This window comes from Lichenostomus cassidix, chromosome 20, assembly GCF_008360975.1.
Source record: "Lichenostomus cassidix isolate B80296 chromosome 20, HeHo_3.0, whole genome shotgun sequence".
Taxonomy (NCBI): Eukaryota; Metazoa; Chordata; class Aves; order Passeriformes; family Meliphagidae; genus Lichenostomus; species Lichenostomus cassidix.
The window spans coordinates 6,457,880-6,471,516 of record NC_139500.1 but is presented as its reverse complement, the minus strand read 5'-3'; the positions used below and the strand labels follow the sequence as shown (position 1 = coordinate 6,471,516).

Below are 13,637 nucleotides of genomic sequence, written 5' to 3'. Positions count from 1 at the left end.
TTTGATGGGTGAGGAGGGGTTGTGTTGCACCCAAGCCGTGGCCAACAGCAACAGAGGGGTGGGGGGAACAGTGTGGGGGTTTTGGGATGGGAGTGGGGATGCTTTGGGTACCCCTAACATGTCCCTGCTGCATGGCTGGTGATGCTAAGGGCAGTGGATGCTCCCACGGGCATCCCTCACCCGAGGAAATGTGGGGTTGGAGTCTTTGTGGTGCTGCTCATCTCCTTCTGGTACCACCAGAGTGGCATGGGATGGGATGGGATGGGATGGGATGGGATGGGATGGGATGAGCAGGCAGGATGCTCCCACTGCTCCTGCCTCTGCCCTCACAGGAGCACAGCCTGACCCACCTCCCGTGGCTGCTGCCAGCTCCCACTTCACCAGGCAGGGGCATGAGGGACAAGGGGGCACAGATGAAGCCTCTGCCACCCCTTACTGGTATAAAAAAGGCAAAGAAATGGGATTTCAGCCCCCAGTCCCTCACCTGTGACTCTTCACATGCCATGCCAGCCCATCAAGGGGATTTTCAAGGAGCCAGCCTGGTGCAGTGAAACCTCTCTGGTTGATTGTGGGTGAGATACAAGTCCAGGGAGATGCTTGGAGCAGGTTGTACTCCTGGGATGGAGGAGCTGGGCTGCTCTTACAGAGCTGAGGAAGCATTTTGGCTCTGAATCAGCAGCGGTGTGGATCCTCTTGGTGAGGCCAGAGATGGATGCTGCCCACTCACTCCTCTCCTGCTCCCCACAGCATCTCAACCTACCTCTTTCTCCTTTGGTTTAGGGCTTTTTTAAGGTGTGGTTAAATCAAATGCTAAAAGGAAAAGCTATGGAACAGGTCTTTTAAGAAACAGAGTGCCTGGAAGACTTCAAGGTTATGGCACAGTGCCTCCTGCAAGGAGGAGGAGGAAGATGCCGGAGGGATGCATCCTTCTGGAGCATCCCAGCACTGCCAGATCTGCTGGAGAGGACATGCAGCACATTGGGAAGTTTGGGACGTAAATGCATTCCTGGATCTGACCATCATCTCTGGCAAGGGGCTGAGGTGTGGAGCACTGGGAGGTTGGGGTCCCTTGCTGAGCTCTGTGGGGTCAGGAGATGCTGGGGGACACATGGAGAAGGGCCTGTGCAGGGCTGGGCTGCTGGACTCGGTGTTTGGGGGTGTGAGGGGGTGGCACGGCTCGGTCAGTGGGCAATAGGGAGTTGCAGGCTCAGCAGGATGTCCTTGGACACACCATCTTTTTCCCCCTGGAAATCTTGCTCTGACACCACTTGGGGGTTTGGGATGTTCTTCTAGGCTCCTGGGATTCCCTGTAGCCCACAGCCCCTCACACCCCTAGTAGCAGCACCCTCAGCTCTGCCACATCCACAGGGCAAACCAACACCATGTTCCTTCGATGAGCTGTTGGGTACCACCAACCACTCCCCTTGGGAAAAGGCCTCCTGTGAGCCTTTCCACTTCCCAAACCAGATGAGCCACAAAAAACAACGATGCCCAAGTGCTCCCCAGACCAAAGACCCCACAGTGAAGAGGGGGGAAACCCCGCTGGGGCGCAGATTAAAAAATAACCTTTATGGCACCCATAAAAGAAGGTCGACATTCCACGAGGTCGCTGGGAAGGTGAAAGTCCCCCCTGGCCCTGGAGCACTCCCGAAGGCAGGGAATGATTAACCCCACGGTGCAGGGTGCACCATCAGGATGCCACGGTCCCTGTGGGGAGAAGGTCCAATCCCTCCAGTAACATTTTCCAGGCACACCGAGTTCTCTCTTGGCACCGAAGGAGAAGGGATGGAGGAAGCATCTGGCGAGGGCCTGGGCAGCAGGGAGGGAGGGGAGCATTGAATTCCACCCCCCACATCCCCCTTTCACTGGGGGGGGCAGTTGTTTTATGGCAGGAGGACTGGGGAACCATTTTAGCAGGATCCACGCTGGGACTGCTGGAGGAGTTCCCCGCTGAGGGCTGGATACAAAGAAAAGCTGAATTAACCGAGGGTCATATAAGGCAACAGGATCTGACAGATCCGAGCCAATATATGCTGGCAGCAGCCAGTCCATGGCACTGTGAGAAACACTCCTGCAAATTTAACAAATCCCCACGGTCTAGAAAGTCATGTACAAGAAATTACTAATGAAGGGATCTAGTCATATCTGGATTTCCAGACGTTGGTCATGCTCCCACCGCGTTCTGCAGGCCATATAAGTACATGGATCTGAATCCCGGGTGCCGGAGACCGGCAGGATTGTTACGATCGTCTTGCCTGACCTCCTGCGTCAGACGAGGGCTCCCGGCGAGGAGGGGACACCGGGCGGTGGCGGCTGGATCCTGCGGCCGTGCCGGGCTGGGGATGGATGGATGGATGGATGGATGGATAGAGAAGCCTGAAGGGGCACAAGGTTTGGGAATGCCGCTATGGTTTGGGAGCGGCTGGGTGCTCCCATCACTCAGAGGTGATGCGCTGGCACCCAGATGGGTGCTGGGGACCTGCTGCTGGGCAGGAGGGAGCAGGAGCTCCAAACTGATCCCTGCAGGGCAGCACCGTGCCGTGGGAAGAGACTGCTGGCAATACCCCCAGCTTTGGCATCTCTCTTCAACCCACTGCTCCCACCAGCCTGGAGCTCCCCGAAACTCCCCATTCCCTAAAGACCCTGCCAGAAAGCCGAGCTACCTGCGCAGCTCCGACTCTGTTCCACCCCCTCCGTAGGTTCTACACCACCGCCCGCCTGCTGCCTTAACGAGCCGGCAGCGATCACCGGGAATGTTTTGAGAGCTCCGGACCAGCTGTGACCCCGCTAGCCACGGTGCCGGCTGTCAGGCGGCGGGCAGGGGGCCAGCCCCCTCCTCCCCAGCCCCTCGCAGCCGGGTCCTGCCGGGTGGGGGGACACAAAGCCGAACAGACGTCACCCCGGCATCACGCGGTCCGAGTGGCCTTCTCCATCTTGTTAGCACATTGTGTAACACAACATGTGGAGGCGCTGGGACCGCACACGCATGCACTCCCCGACAGCCCAACCGGGGGGAAAAGAGGGAGGGAGGAAAAAAAAAAAAAAAAAAGAAAAACCCTAAGAAAAAGAAAAAAAAAAAAAAAGGAAGCAATTTAAGCTTTGAATCTTTCTCTTTAAAATGTTCTCATGGCTTCATTAGAATTTGCAGCCACAGAGGCTTTGAAGAGCATGGTATAAGGAGTGAAACATCTGGAAAAATTAGGATTAATGAAAACATAATTCCCAAGACTAAAGGAAAGATTAATCCTGCGTTACCACTTGTGTGTTCCACAGCTTTTCCCCAGCTCGTAACGCTGAACTTATTAAATCGCCCTGAGCTGAGTTTTCCTTTTCTCTCTCCCTCCCCTATGGAGCCCAATGGAAGCAGCTGATGCCAAATGTAAGGATAACCAACTGTGCCGGACAGCGCTGGTGTGAGCATGCCCAGCCCTGTGCCCAGGTGGGCACCCACTGCCCAGCAGACCTGCGGGGGTCCCTGGGGGGGAATGGGGGTCCAGCAGATTCTGGGGTGGTCTGCTCTGGGGTGGTGGGTGCTGTACCCCATTGGGGCTGCACCTGCTCCTGCCTGGGGTCCTGAGCAGGGTGAGGATTGGCAGCTCCTGGGATGGGGATGTTGGGGAATTAATGATAAATTGATGAACACCCTGCACTGCTGTTGGATGCTTGGGCAGGATGAGACTGAAGTGGCCCTGAGGTTCTGGGGTCTCTGAGTGGGCTTTCTGTGAGAGCAAGGTGATGTGTCCTGCTGTGCCATGCTGTGTCATGCCATGCCATGCTGTGCCACGCCATTCCATACTGTGCCACGCCATTCCATGCTGTGCCATACCATACCACTCCATGCTATGCCATGCTGTGCCATGCCACACTGTGCCCACTCTGGCACCACCAGTGCTCCAGGACCTGGGCTGTGAGCAGGGGGCTGGGACACACCAGCCCCCTGCCAGCTTGCAGTGATGTGTTCTGGGGCTGTGTGACACTGGAAGGCACTTGAGGGTACTGTGTGGTCACATTGGCTGTGCCAACCTCTGCTCGAGCCCCCTGGACAGTGCTGGCCAGGGGTCTTGTACTGCTCCGACTGGAGCTCAGCTGGGCTGAGGGATCTCTGGGGAAGATGCTCCAGGGTGACAGACCCTTTATCCCTGTAAAATCCTGCAGCGATTCCTCCCTGTGTCAGGGCAGTGATGCCACCAGCAAGTACCACCAGTGGGTGCCAGCCCTGTTTGGGGGTCACAGCAGATGTTTATCCCTGCAGGTTTATCACCACAGACACTGGTTTATGTCCCATGCACATGGTTTATCACCCGTGCACAAACGCATGGGGCTGGGGTCAGGGTGTGGTGTTTCTCCCCACACCAAGAGGCTGTGGAATCGTGGTGCTTCTTGGGAAGAAGGAACACAAGGAGAGGTCACTCCATCCCACCGTGGGCACAGGGAAGGTGGGCAGTGCCAGCTCCACATCTCGGCTGGCTCACTGAGCAGCCCACCACAGCAATCCCAGCAGCTGGAGCCACCAAACGGCTGCAGCCCTCTGCAAGGATCGGGATGCTCTGAAGGATGAGGACAGAGAGAGCAGCACCCGTTCTGCGAGTCTCTGCTGGGATTTGGGTGGGCTCTTGCCTGCTGGGTGCTCCTCACCACATCAGGATGAGGGAACCAGATGTTTTCTGCATCTCCTCCTTGCTTGCTGCCCCGAATAATGTCAAGACTGCATCTGCATGGGGCCAAAGGTGTGTTTGACCCATGCACGGGAGAACAGGGCTCCTTTCCCCCAGGCCTGGTCGAAAAAGGCTGGTTTGCCCCACACACGGAGTGAAGGAGGAGGCAGCGTGCCCTGGCCACTCCCCAAGAAGGGGAGGCTCCCAAGGGACTTAACAGGACCCCTCTCCCTCCTTCCCACGCTGCTGTCCCGCTCAGCTCCAGCTTGTTTTCCAGAGAGGAAACCAGCAACCTTGCTATTATTTTTTTTTCTATTTTTTTTTTCTATTTTCCTTTTTCTCCCAGTGTGAGCGGCGGGGCCCAGCTGGGGGCAGCGGTGCCGGGTGCCGGCGGGCGCCAGGTGCCGGCGGGGCGGCGCGGGAGGTGCCCGGCGGCCGCGGGGGGACAAAGCCGGCGACGGCCCGCGGAGCTCGCGGCCGTATTGTGTGAGCGAGGAGGAGATGGATGAAGGTCACATCCTGCCACTCTTCCGATGCCCGGCACCAGGAAAAAGCTGCGCTTTGTAAATATAAAAATAAACAACAAACTCTTCCCCCCATTTACCACCTTCCCCCCGCCCCAAAGAAAACAACAACAGCCCCCGCGGTATCGCAGCCACCTGCTCGGGGAAGTGATTTTTCATATAGGCAGGAAGCGGGGGTCTAATTAAATCTGGGGTCAAGAACATAAAGGGAGAACGAAGTTTATTTAGGAGTACTTGAGGAGAGCGGGAGGGGAATGCTCAGCAGCGCTGTGGGGATGTGTACCTCCATAGGATGGTGTTTTGGTGGGGCTGGGGAGGAACCTGGGGGTTTTTTGGCAGCGGGGTGGGTGGCAGGGCATCACCTTCCTCCTGCCAGCGGGTCCAGCGTGTCACGGGGGACAGTGGTGGCAGTTCGGTGCTCACCAAGGCAGGGATGCTCTGGGGGACTCCTCACTCTCCCTGCCCTCCCTGCGGCTAGAGAAAGGACCCCGGGAGCGTCACGCTCAGACCTACAAGAGTGTCCCCAGGCCTTCAGCGAGATCATATGAGGTTCCTGTTTCACAAGACGGAGGATGGCATTTCCATTGTGCTCGCCGGGGATGTGTTGCAACGGGGCAGCCGCTTCCATCCTTTGTCCTCCTCCCCGCAGAGGAGGAGTCTCAGCCTCTGCCAGGGTGACCCGTCACACCCTGCCCCCCCCTAGCCACCAAATTTGGCTCCACTGGCCGCGGCAGCCCTCCTCGGCGGGTCCTGTCCGCAGGGATCGCCCCAAGGAGGCTCCAGAGGTGCCTCCTTGCAGCCACCCCGCTGGGTGCCCTCGGCCGGGGGTCCCCACTAGGTTAGGGACACTTCAGCAAGGTGATGCCCACCCCGAGCCACTCCCAGCGCTGACCCTGTGCTCCAGCTGCCTTCCCCTGCCCGCTGCAGGGCTCCTGCCTGATTTTCACCACCAATTAGCAAACGAGGGACTGACCCCACCAAAGAGCCCAACTGGGGAGCCCTGGGTGCTGGCAGCAGCCCCAGCTCCCCGGGATGATGCCACCATCCCGGCCCCTCTCCCATGCCCACAGCGGGCAGCTTCCAGCTTTTAGGAAGCACTGCAGAGACCTTTGCCTTTGGGTCGGGTGCTCCCACCCCGGACCCGCTTTCTATTCCCCAGCTGGGATGTGCTGAATATAAAGTATCACAGCATTGTTATGAAAAATAATTCAAACCCACCAAAAAGGCCAGCAGCAGATGGAAGGGTGAAATCGGAGCAATCCAGGCTGGCTGTAACCCTTCGTGGGCAGGGAAGGCGGGGCGGGCAGGGAACCAGCATCCACATCCCAGCTCTGCTGCTGGTGCTAGCGGGTGTGGAAGGGAAGGTGATGGGCTGAGTGTCCCAGTGCAGGCTGTGGGCAGGACAGGCAATGGCTTCCCATGGGAAAGGAGGAACTCGTGCCCGGGGGCTCATAAAACAGCAGGATTTTTGGACAGGCTTTAGGGACGCTGAGGAGTGCCCTCAGCCCCAAATTCCCGCTGAAGGACTGGACATACAAACTGCTGACCACTCAGCCTGGGGAATGCCCATGCCCACCCTGCAGCACGGCGTCGGGTCGGTTCTGTGACCGCTGACGGCACGCAGGTGCCATCCAGCACACTGGACGTGTGTCCCCTGCCTGCCACCAGCATCCCTGCGCCGAGCCGGGTACCAGGGGTGGCGTTGGGGACGAGGACGCGTCCCCAGCCGCGGGCCTCGCTCCAGCTGGGCGCTGTTTTGTAAGGACTCCTGGCCCTCTGCGGCGCAGAGATAAGCCCAAGAATTCGCCGTCAGTTCCAAATATCCCGTCCGCTTCCTCCCGCCGTCCTCGCCGCCGCTCCAACCCGCTTGTCTCATTTCCGCAGCAGCGTGCTGGGGAGAGCTTCCTGTTTTCCCCCCGGCCCCGGGGCGGCGGCGGGGGGCTGAGGGGCGCGGGGAGGAAGGGCAGGACAATGGGCGCAGGTCGGGACGGGCAGCTGCCCATCGCCCGGGATGGGGTTCCTCGGTGGCCCGGGATGGGGCTGGGAGGGAGGGGGAAGGCGGATGGCAGGTGGCAGCGGTGGGGATGTGGGTCCTGGGCTGAGCTGAGATTGCGGATGGGGTTTTTTCCTTTCCTTTACTGATTTCTTTTTTTTTTTTTTTTTTGTTCTTCAAGGGCTTTGCTGTAAATCAACCCAAGCTCCCTAGAGAGCACCGTCTCTGTGCCGCAGTGGGAGTCCCTGCTCCAGCTGGGCACAAGGACAGAAATGATGCCGGGTGGAGCACAGCCCTGAGTGGGGGGACCCTGCCCTCTCTGGGGCAATGAATCACCCCCTCCACAAGCCATATTTTAGGGTCTCTCCAGTCAAACCACCCAGGGCCACAGCATGGGAGAGCAGCATCCCCACAGGACTGCCACCTCGCAGGGGCTGTGCCATGGGGCAGGGGGTTGGGATGTGGCTCTCCCATCCCAAACTGCAGCTGCGAGAAAAGGGGATGCACTTCGGGGCAGGGCATAATAAAATAAAGCCCAGCATCCTCCTGCCACAAATGGGACCAACCAGTAGGCAGCCCTTTGTCCCCCTGTTTTCAGGGCTCTTGCCCCCAGTCCTGGGCTGAGTGTGAGTGTTTACTCGGTGCCTTTCTCACCGCTCACAGCGTGGCAGGAGTTATTCAAAGGCGGGCGGAAGCGAGCGCAGCAACTGAAACAACAATGAAAAGGAAACAGAGCTCAAAAAATTCTCCGTTCATAAATCAACTGAACTGCAGGTGATCCCTGGGCAGGAGCGAGCTGAGGAAGAGACACGGCTCGGCTCGGCATGGCCAGCAGCCAGGCAGGCTCCGGCCCCCCAGGCAGGCATGGGGGAGGCTGGGATTTCCCAGGGTGGTCCCGAGTGATGCTGGGGTCGGTGTCCGTGTCCCTGGGGCTGCACATTGGGGACTTTGAGGCAGGTGAGGTGCAAGCATTGCTGCGTTTATTTTTATTTTATGTTTTTATTACACAACTGGGTGAGAAAGGTGAAGCTGTGCTGGGTGGAGTGGGTTTGTGGGGTCAGCATCACACGCATTCGCACACGCACACGCACACGCCTGCTTTTCAGGCCAGAGGAATGCAACCAGCCCAGGGATATGACAGAGTGCAGGGACCATGCCACAGCCCCTCGTGGCCAGCAGAGTGGGGGTACATGGAAATTTTGGTGCTTGAGGAGGTGCAGAGCAGGCCCTGGCTCTCTATTCATCTCCACGCCTGGTTTTTTGGGGTGAAATGCATCACTTTGGAAGCAGAGGAGCCAAAAGGGTGTGGGTGAGCATGGCTCCAGTCCATGGCTGTGCCAGAGGAAAAGCTGGGGTTAACAGGAGATGATCCAGGGTTCTTGGCAGCATCAGGCCATGGCTCCTTGCTGGGATTTCATAAAGGCTTTTTCCTCCTTAGGAAATAGAGCTGCTGGATTGGGACAGGCTCCTCGGTGCTGGCAGCATCGCTGCATGGGCAGGGGATGGGCATGGTTGGAAAAATCTCCCCCTCCTGCCTCTGGTTGTGTCCTGCAGCATCTTGCTGCAGGCAAGATGAGGGCCAGTTTGGACAAACACAGCTGTCCCCTCCTAGCTGTCCCCTCTGCCAGCCCCTGTGAGTTCAGACCCGGTCTTGGGGACACCAAAAGATGCCTTTGGGACCAGTGGATGGCCCCAAGGACCAGGCTGGTGGCAGTGGGCTGACCTTACAGCAGAGGAAATGATCCAGTCATGTTCCCCGCACTGGGAAAGCCAGGAGAGATTGCATGTCCCCCTGTGCTGCTATCTGTCCTCCCTCCTGTGATTTCCCTGTCATCTTGTCTTTCGGCAGAGCTGGAAAACTGGGAGACCACCGTAAATAAATCCTGTGTCTTTAAGCCGTTTTGTACAGTACAAGAAAATGCACTCGTTGAATTACAGCTTTTTAATCAAATACATGTAACCATGTCACTTAAAGTGCTCGCGAAAAGCAAGGAAAAAAAACCCCAACACAATTGGAAGAGCACAATATTAAAACCAGCTGCCTGCTTACCCCCACCACAGTTAATAGTTTTTGAATGTTCTGAATGAGAGAGAAACCAGAGCCAAGCTCCACTTTCATGTCCATCTTTCTGATCAAACCCTGTCAGACGGGGGGAGCCGGGCAGCCTGGCACAGAGGCAGGGGATGCGGGAGGGCTGCACTCCCTTCTCCTGCCGCTTTGCCCATCCCTTTGGGCTTTCTCCCCGGGGTGATGGGATATGGGAGCCTTTCCTGCAGGCAAAGCAGCGCTGCCCGACTGGAACTCAGCCTGGGGATAGGAGCACAGGTTGCCCAAGCCATGTGGAGGTGAGGGATGCTGCCCTGGGACATCACCACCATGTTGTGTGTCCTCTCCTGACCAAATTCAACCCAACTCTACCTCTTGATGCCTTTTCCTGCAAGTTGGCATCACTGCTTGTTCCTCCGAGGCACTGCGGTACCCACAGCATCCCTTCATCCGAGCATGCCGGCACAGTCCATGGTGTCACATCCCTGTGCCCTGATCCTTGGGACACACATGCCTGGACCACCTCAACGCCTGCCTCCGGCCTCGCTGGCCACCGACCCCCCGCCCAGCGCAGCCTGCCAACCACCCGAGCTGTGCAGTTCCCCCGCAACGTGGACCAATGCTCATTAAGCATGAGGCAGAGACCACCAAATATGTCAAAACACACTTAAAATTTATTGTTTCATACCATACGTTTGAGTCTCTTGAACGCCGGCCAGTGTTTCTCCCTCTCCGCGATGGGGCCTATCTGCTGTCACCGGCGCTTCGCGTATATGTATAGCCCGCTTGCTTGCTGGTTTTTACTCCCTCCCCCTTCTTTCTTTAAATGCAAAATACAAACAATTGATGGAAAATGTACATTTGTTCCATATGGGACGGTCGGAGTGTGGAGAGGAGCCAGCAGAGTCATTTTTAGGCAGACTCCTCTCTCCAGCGGATGGCTGGATGGCTTCCCAGAACGGCCCCGCGCGGCCTGGCCTGACTCTCCTGACGAGCTTCAGACGTTCTGTGACGCTCCCACGATGGTGGGGGGGACGTGATTCAGTTCCCTGAAGGGCTCGAGCCCCCTGGGGCTGCCGAGCACAGGAGGAGGGAGATCTTTCCACCAAAACTGCTGCAATATTCCACAAGGGCTGAGCTCAGCTGTGCGGGAGGTAATGGGGAGACTTGCTTTAGGACTTGTGTAGGAGCTTGAGTTAGGCTGGTTGGCTTGTGTTGGGTTAGGCAGGCTCAGTTGAGTTGGTTGGGTTGTGTTGGGTTATGTTGGGATAGGTTGGTTGGGTTCTTGGGATAGGTGACATTGGATTGAGATTGGTTAGGATGGGTTAGTTTGGTTGGATTGGTTTGGGTTGGGTTGGCTGTGTTGGGTTGTGGTGGGTTGTGCTGGTCTGGGTTGGGTGGGGTTGGGTTGTGTTGGGTGGATTGGGTGGGTTGGGTTAGGTGGTGCTGTATCAGTTTTATTGGGTCAGGTTGGGTTGTGTTTTGTTGTGTTGGGTTGGATTGGGTCAGGTCACCTCTGGAGAACAATCCCAACCCTTCCATGACCCTTTGGCCTCTGGGTACATAACAGAGTTGCTGACTCAGCTCAGAAGAGAAGCACACAGCGGTTCTGACAGATGTTGTGGGGCTCAGTCAGCTCAGAAGCAGTGAGAAGAAGCCCCCAAACTCCCCCATGTCTCATGCAGTGAAGATCCAAACCTGTCTCTTTCACAGGGACCTGCCCTCCTCATGGGGACCCCAGCATGGTGAGCAGATGTTGGTGTGGGGCAGGGGGCTCAGGGACCAGGGACTTGTGGTGGCCCAAAGGCAGGAGAAGGACTGTGATAGGGCCAATGCTGGGAGCTGTGGGGGCACAGCCAAAAGCTCCACGAGGGATGTAGAGGCTGAACTTCACAGCAAGAAAAAAGCTAAAAAGTTTCAGTCTGCACAAATTTCCCAGGGCACATTAAAGACTTGTTGCTGGCTTATTTTCTATTCTTTTGCAAAACCTGTAATACTTACAATACCATGACCCCTGTTCCTTGCAGGCAGCTGCCCTCCCCTGCCTGCAGAGAATTCCTGCTGCCAGGAGCAGGGCTGGAGAGGGCACCCAGCCTCATCTGAGTGCTCCTGCTGCCCGGCAGCTCTGGGCACGGCGCGGAGGAAACAGGGCCTTTCCTGTCTGCAAGGAGCATTGAGATTTCCAAACGTTTCCTTTCCCAAACTGAGCTGCAAAGAAGAAAGTTGGGGAAGGCTTGGGAACTTCGCTTCTGCTTGACCAGGAAAGGTTGTTCTGGGAACATTTGAAACCCCTCTTTGCATTTCAACCTTTTCCTTTTGGTTAACCTCCCACCACAGAATGCTGTTACCTCTCCAAAGGCTTTCCCTCCCGTCTGAAAAAAAAAACTGGAAACTTTTTTTTTTCCAGTGCACTTTTTCTCGAGTCAGGAAATGTTTTGGAGCTGTTTCCCACAAACAGGTTTAGTGTTGATAAATCTTCTTCTTTTTTTTTTCTTTTTTTTGTGGAAGAGGGGGAAAAATATAAATCCCATCACTTGGTCTCAAGCAGCTGCCTGGTGCCACAGTGGGGAACCAGCACTGGAAGCATCTTCCTTTTCCCACAGATCCCCCACACTGAACACCCAAAATACAGGGACCAGGAAATTTTAATGCCCTGTTCAGCCAGGATGATTTCATCCAGGCTGTTGTGTCAGTGTTCCCACCCTGATGGTGAGTTCTGGGCTGGGATGGCTGGGGCTGCCCCAGAGCTGCCGCTTGCCACCCTGATCATCCTGCTTGTCCCCGGCTCTGCCATGGCCTCAGCCCCGGGAGCAGAGAGCCTGGAGCTGAGTGCTGCTGGGCCAGGCTGGCTGGCACATGAGGTTTTAATATTTGGGTGGGTGATGTCATCGAGAGCTCCGTAACACCGTAAAAAAACCAGAACGTCTATAAAGCTGATCTGTGAGCCTCCAGCAGAACACACACACACACACACACACATGGATGTGCACACAGATACACACATGGATACATGGACAAACACACGTGCACATGGAAGGGTGCAGACATGCAGGCATGGAGATGCAGGCACACATGGATGCACCTACATGTGTATCCACAGACACCTCCATGGACAGATGCACACATGGATGCACACGTGGATATACATGGATGCACATGTGGATGCACATCCAGGCTCAGACACACAAAGGGGCAACAGAAGAGATGCACAGAAAGGGGCAGCACACATGCACACGTGTGCAGAGATGCACACACATGGCTACAAACATGCACACACACACACCCAGATGCAGGCACACGGATATCCAGGGATGTGCACACACAAGTGCTTGCACACATGGAAAATGCACACAGGGATAGATGGATGGATGTGCACATGGATGCACACAGGGATGCAGGTACACGTGGATTCACATGTGCTTGCACAGCCATTCACACTGATGCACACCAATGCTTGCACACGCACAGGTTTGCACACGGATGTGTGGGACACACACACATGCATGCATGGGTAGAATCCACTGCCCTACCCTCCCGGAGGGACATAGAGCAGATGCCACCTGCCCATAAAGCCCAGGTAGGACCTGGCATCGCCTCCCCCTCTCCCTGCATCCTGGGAAAGCCGGCAGGACGGGCTGTCAGGTTTTCCATTTACCTGTCAAGTACCTTCTCCATATTTCTGCTGTAACGACCTGCTAAAAGCCCCTCGCTCCTCCTCCCCAGCCCAAAACCATCCGGCCCCGAGCTTTGGAGAGATTAAGTCATAAAAATCGGAAGGGGCTGTGCAGTAACAGCCCCAGCCTGAGCCATAACGGCAGTGAAATCATCCCCAAACTATGTCAGCTCCGGCCATTTCCAGTCCCACGTCACACCTGAGCCACCAGCGTGCAGTGAAAGAAAACACTGGGGGATGGTTTCCTGGCCCCAGAGCAGCTGTAACAGGACAGGGGCAGCAGAAAGATAAGCATAATATATGTGTCAAAAATATATAAAAGCAATAGATGAAATCTTGAAAATACATAAGAATATTTCATATTCAAAAATATAAAAATAAAATCTAATGTATAAAAATAATACAGGTAAACATGGAACTAATATATAAGAGATGAAACAAGTTATAAAATTGTAAAAATAATATGCAACATTAGTGGTGTGCTTAAAGCCCGGCAAGGACCCAGCAGCCCTCCCAGGTTCAGCTGAGCTCTCTGCCCTCCTGATGGAGCCAGATCAGCCCTGGTGCCCAGCAGTCTCACCAAACCCTAGATTTGGAGGGGGACAAATCCTGTCCTGGCCATGCCTGAACCATGAGACTGCAGCAGTGCCACTTTAGAGGAACGGCTGCCCAAACCACTCCTGGGTCTGTACCAGCACAAACCAGGTTGGTCTGGGACACTCCTTGATAAAGTTGATGTCAAAAC

General features: G+C 56.0%; 1 long non-coding RNA gene across 1 annotated transcript; it reads left to right on the top strand.

Annotated features, from left to right (window-relative positions):
- Nucleotides 1-7,349: 7,349 nt before the first annotated feature.
- Nucleotides 7,350-9,067, top strand: LOC146428637 (uncharacterized). Its single transcript, XR_014855961.1, has 2 exons — nucleotides 7,350-8,129; nucleotides 8,611-9,067. It is a non-coding gene; the product is annotated as an uncharacterized LOC146428637 (long non-coding RNA).
- The last annotated feature ends 4,570 nt before the right edge of the window (nucleotides 9,068-13,637 follow it).